Source organism: Portunus trituberculatus, chromosome 21, assembly GCF_017591435.1.
Source record: "Portunus trituberculatus isolate SZX2019 chromosome 21, ASM1759143v1, whole genome shotgun sequence".
Classification (NCBI taxonomy): domain Eukaryota; kingdom Metazoa; phylum Arthropoda; class Malacostraca; order Decapoda; family Portunidae; genus Portunus; species Portunus trituberculatus.
The window spans coordinates 3,439,375-3,444,374 of NC_059275.1; the positions used below are offsets into that span (position 1 = coordinate 3,439,375).

General features: G+C 47.5%; 1 protein-coding gene and 1 long non-coding RNA gene across 5 annotated transcripts in view; one reads left to right on the forward strand and one right to left on the reverse strand.

Annotated features, from left to right (window-relative positions):
* The window catches only part of LOC123506946, a 10,837-nt gene extending 10,798 nt beyond the window's left edge, over positions 1-39 (reverse strand). Inside the window, exon 1 of the long non-coding RNA XR_006675556.1 lies at positions 1-39. This exon is cut by the window's left edge and continues 1,231 nt beyond it. This is a non-coding gene — a long non-coding RNA (uncharacterized LOC123506946).
* LOC123506943 (serum response factor-like) overlaps positions 1-5,000 on the forward strand; it is a 265,489-nt gene that overhangs the window by 215,542 nt on the left and 44,947 nt on the right. The gene's annotated exons all lie outside the window — the stretch shown is intronic.

Consider the following 5,000-nt stretch of genomic DNA (forward strand, 5'->3'; position numbering starts at 1 on the left):
AACCTCGGCGCTGAGGAGAAATATTTGCGTGTATATGCTTGGGGAGTTTAGTGGGCGGCTGCGAGGGTGGGCGGCACACGGGGACGGGGCGGGCGGGACCTGCGGGGCAAATGACTCACTGGCTGAATGGCGGAGCCGCATCGCTTCTTCATCCCCCCCACGCCCTGCCCCTCCCCGCCCATGCCCCGCTAATCCCAGCCTGCACTACCCCGCCGCCCATCCACATACATACACACACACACACACACACACACACACACACACACACACACACACACACACACACACGTTTCAGCCAGCAAGACACAGCATATGATAATATTGCGAAAGACGCCCACGGACTCCAGTCAACTCACGCCCGCACCTCCGCCTCGTCCTGGGCCGGAATTATGGAGGCCGCGCCCGCCTTAATGCTGTATACAATAATTGCGCCGCAGCCCTGCTCGTAAACAAACTAACAACAATAATAATTCCTGATAGACGATTTCCTTAGCCACTCGTTCCTTACTCCCACCCTCCCCTCCACCCATGCTCCCACCCCTCCCCCCACCACTCCCACTCCCTCTCCTCGCTAACATGCAAACCTCCCCCGACCTCGCCCGCTGCTAGAGACAAAGGCAAACATGTAAGCTTTCACTGCCACATGTATACATAAACATACATAGAGCTCGGTGCTTGAATGCGATAAAGGGGACTGCTGGTGGTGCCGGTGGTGGTGGAGGTGGCAGGGGTGGCAGGGGTGAGCGAGGGCGCCGGGATCACCTTGCTAAGCACCTCGCAGCATCCTTCAGGTAGACTCCGGTCCTCTCGTGTTACAAATTCAAGCTGGATTTTAGTCGATGTGTGACGAGACGAGGGATGGTCTGTTATTTGCGAGCGCGCCTTGGCATCTACGCTTTTTTGCAGAGGATTGAGTGAGGGAAGCAGGAGGGGGGGAATAGATACAGCAGGGGTAAGAGTTGGGGAAGTGGGGGGTTGTGCTGAGGTGAGCGAAGCGTGGAGGTGAATGAGCGCAGGGCTTTATGGAAATACCGAATATCTTTCAGTCTGTAAGTACGTGTGTGTGTGTGTGTTTGTGTTTGTGTGTGTGTGTGTGTGTGTGTGTGTGTGTGTGTGTGTGTGTGTGTGTGTGTGTATAAAGATGTCCTCCTAACTTATTCCTTAGTATTCCTATCACTGGGCTCACTTTTTACCTGTACTATATCACATTGATGCTTTATTTACATTATTTATTTATCCTCTTTTTTTTATTCTATCTCTCCCTTCCCTTCCCCCCCTCTCTCTCTCTCTCTCTCTCTCTCTCTCTCTCTCCATCCCTCTCTCGCGTCTCTCACTTTTGTATGCTCCTCTCAAATCCTTCCTGCGTTTCTATTATAATATTATTTCGAGTGTTGCCTCCACGTGATTGTCTCAACGGAAAATTTAATAGATAACTTCCCCTCTTGAATCGTAAATTACACCTTTACCTTAAGGAAATATATGTGTCTTAAATTGTGTGCCAGTTTTTGTCTCCGTCTTTCGTCATGGTGAAGGGGTGGAGGGGTGGAGGGATGGAGGACAGACACTGCATTTCAAAGGGAGAGAAAGGAGGGAGGGAGGAGGAAAAGAAAGGAGAGAAAGGGAGCAGTAAGGCAGCCAGTGAAGGAGTAAGACAAAGGAGACAGGGAGGAAAGGAGTGGGAGAGAGAAACAGTTTGGAGTGAATTAGAGAGAGAGAGAGAGAGAGAGAGAGAGAGAGAGAGAGAGAGAGAGAGAGAGAGAGAGAGAGAGCAGTTAACAGAGGAAGGAAATGGAAAAGGCAGACAGGAAAGGCATAAGGAAACGAAAAAAGGAGAGAGAGAGAGAGAGAGAGAGAGAGAGAGAGAGAGAGAGAGAGAGAGAGAGAGAGAGAGAGAGAGAAGATCAAGACAAATAAACCACAACAAACAAGAACGCCCCCGGAAAGATAAAAACAATAACAAACAAACCCAAAAAAAACTAAAACCTTGAAACTGGAACACAAGAAGAATCACAAACAGAAAGAAGGAAAAAAAGTAAACCAGTAGAGAGAGAGAGAGAGAGAGAGAGAGAGAGAGAGAGAGAGAGAGAGAGAGAGAGAGAGAGAGTAACTAAACAGACAAGCAAGGACACCACACAGAACCTTCACTCACACACCCATCAGATAAATGGTCACTGTCTGGGTAGATAAGACTGGAACGATCTCTTGTTAGAACTCAGCTAGACCCTCATTGCTGACCCTCTCCCCTCCATTCATCAGTCCACTAGCGCCACCCAACCGCCTCCACCGCCTCCATCGCCTTCACCGCCTCCACTGCCCAGCCCCACCCCGCCACGACCACGCCCAGGAAATTACCGGTGCCAGGACGTGTAGGATGCGTACTAGGATGTGTAGAATGCCTGGAATAGAGAGTATGATGTTTTTGTAATCGTTTTGGTACTGGGACGAAAGAAAAGAGGGAAAATATAGAAAGGAGAGAGAGAGAATATTGGAGGAGAGGAGGAGGAGGGAGGAAAAAGACAGAGGGATGTAGAAATAAGGAAAAGAAATAGAGGAAAAATAAAGAAATCAAACTAAGAAAAAAAGATACGTTTTTGGTGCTGAGAGGAGAGGAAAGAGGGAGAATATAGAAAGGTAGACAGAGATTGGAGGAGAGGAAGGGAAGGAGGAGGGAAAAAAGACAGAGTGAGATAGATATAGAAATAGAGGAGGAAGAAGAAAATTAAACTATGAAAGAGAAAAAAGATATGTAAAGAAAGGAAAAGGAAAATTAACCAAAATAGAGGAAAGATGAAAGGAGATACAAAAGAGAGAAGGAAGAAGAAAATGATTAAGAGGAGATAAGAAAGAGAGGAGGGGGAGGAGAAGGATGACAAGGCAAAAGTGTTGAAATAGAAAGGTTGTTAGTGATAAAGATGATATGATAAGTACAAATGTGAAGAAATAGAAAAAAATAAAGAAGGGAGAGAGAGAAAGTTTAGAGAGAAACGAACCAAAAAGAGAAAAAAAAACAGGGAAGAAATGACCGAGGTAATAAAACTTCAAGAAAAAAGAAAAAAAAAAGGAGAGAGGAATGAGGAAGATATGACAAAAATAAATTAGGAAAGAAAAGGAAGAAGAAAAAGAAAAAAGAGGTGGAGAGAAGGAGGGTGAGTGGAACAGAAGGTGGACGTTATGTGGAATTGTGAGTGGATACGTGTGTGTGTGTGTGTGTGTGTGTGTGTGTGTGTGTGTGTGTGTGAAGCTGCAAGGTATAGACACCATCACCAGTACCACCACCACGACTACTACTACTACTACTACTACTACTACTACTACTACTACTACTACTACTACTACTACTACTACTACCACCACCACTGTTACTACTACTGCTACAACTCCTCCACCTCCTCCTCGTCCTCGTCCTTGTCCTTGTCCTCCTCCTCCTCCTCCTCCTCCTCCTCCTCCTCCTCCTCCTCCTCCTCCTCCTCCTCCTCCTCCTCCTCCTCCTCCTCCTCCTCCTCCTACTACTACTACTACTACTACTACTACTACTAATAATAATAATAATAATAATACCACCACCACCACCACCACCACCACCACCACCATCACTACCACTACTACTGCTACCATTACTACTGCTGGTTCACCTACAGAGGGAACCGGTTCTAGTTACCAGAGTGACAATTAAGAACCTGATTCATCTCATTGAGGTCACTGCTGCATGGCTGGGACTGACAGGTGTGGGGCGACAGGTGTGGGCTTCAGGTATAGTGCGTTCCGTCACCCTCAGCACAGGTATGGACCAGATGTGGCGTCGGGAGCAGTGTGTGGTATGTGGTGCAGGTGTGATGTGCAGCTCGTCAGGTGTGTGCAAGGGGACAGGTGTAGGATGAGAGAGAGATGGCGTGGGAGTGAGTGATTAATGGAACAGGTGTATTTCAGAGCAGGTGTGGCTCGGGAAAAGTTGTTATAATGAGCAAGAAAAACCTGAAGAACGAAAGAAAGAACGAACGGACGAACGAACGAACGAACCAAGTGGAGTGGCGGTGACTCGGTGCGACGGGAGAGAGAGAGAGAGAGAGAGAGAGAGAGAGAGAGAGAGAGAGAGAGAGAGAGAGAGAGAATATAGTTCATTTCACATCTAAGTACCTCTGACACACAACATTTCAACCTTCTATGTTCCTCACTGCACTGTTTCCTCTCTCCTGCCTGCCTCTGCGCCTCCTTCAGCCCCTGCCGCTGTAACTCAGGCCTTACTGGACAGGTGGTCGAGGAGCGTAAGGCAAGGGAAGGGGGAGGAGGAGGAGGAGGGGAAGGGCGCGAGATCTGGAGAAGAGGAGGTTGGATGGCTCGAGTAAGAAGACAGATGTTAGGAAGTGCACGTCTGAATCTCTCTCTCTCTCTCTCTCTCTCTCTCTCTCTCTCTCTCTCTCTCTCTCTCTCGACAGTAGCTTCCTATCATAAACAGTTTTCTAGTGATCAATTTTTCTGCTCCTGTTTGTTCTTCGTTTGTGTTCTGTTATGTTATCTCTCTCTCACACACACACACACACACAAGGTAGTAAGAGCATGTACACACACACACACACACACACACACACACACACACACAAGCACACACACACACACACACACACACACACACACACACACACACACACACACACACACACACACACACACACACACACACACACACACACACACACACACACACACACACACACACACACACACAGACACAACAGCCTTGCACATTTCACCACCAACGACAGGAGGAGGAGCAGGAACAAGACAAGGAGAGAGAGAGAGAGAGAGAGAGAGAGAGAGAGAGAGAGAGAGAGAGAGAGAGAGAGGAGGAGGAGAGGGAGGGAGATTAGACTATAATGCATCAGATTTTTTCGTCAGGTAATTACTACAAGAGCAAACAAACTACTGGCGAAGCGAACATTACAAACTTATTTTTTATTCTTTCCTTTTGCATTTCCCACTACTTAAAAATCATTATGGACACC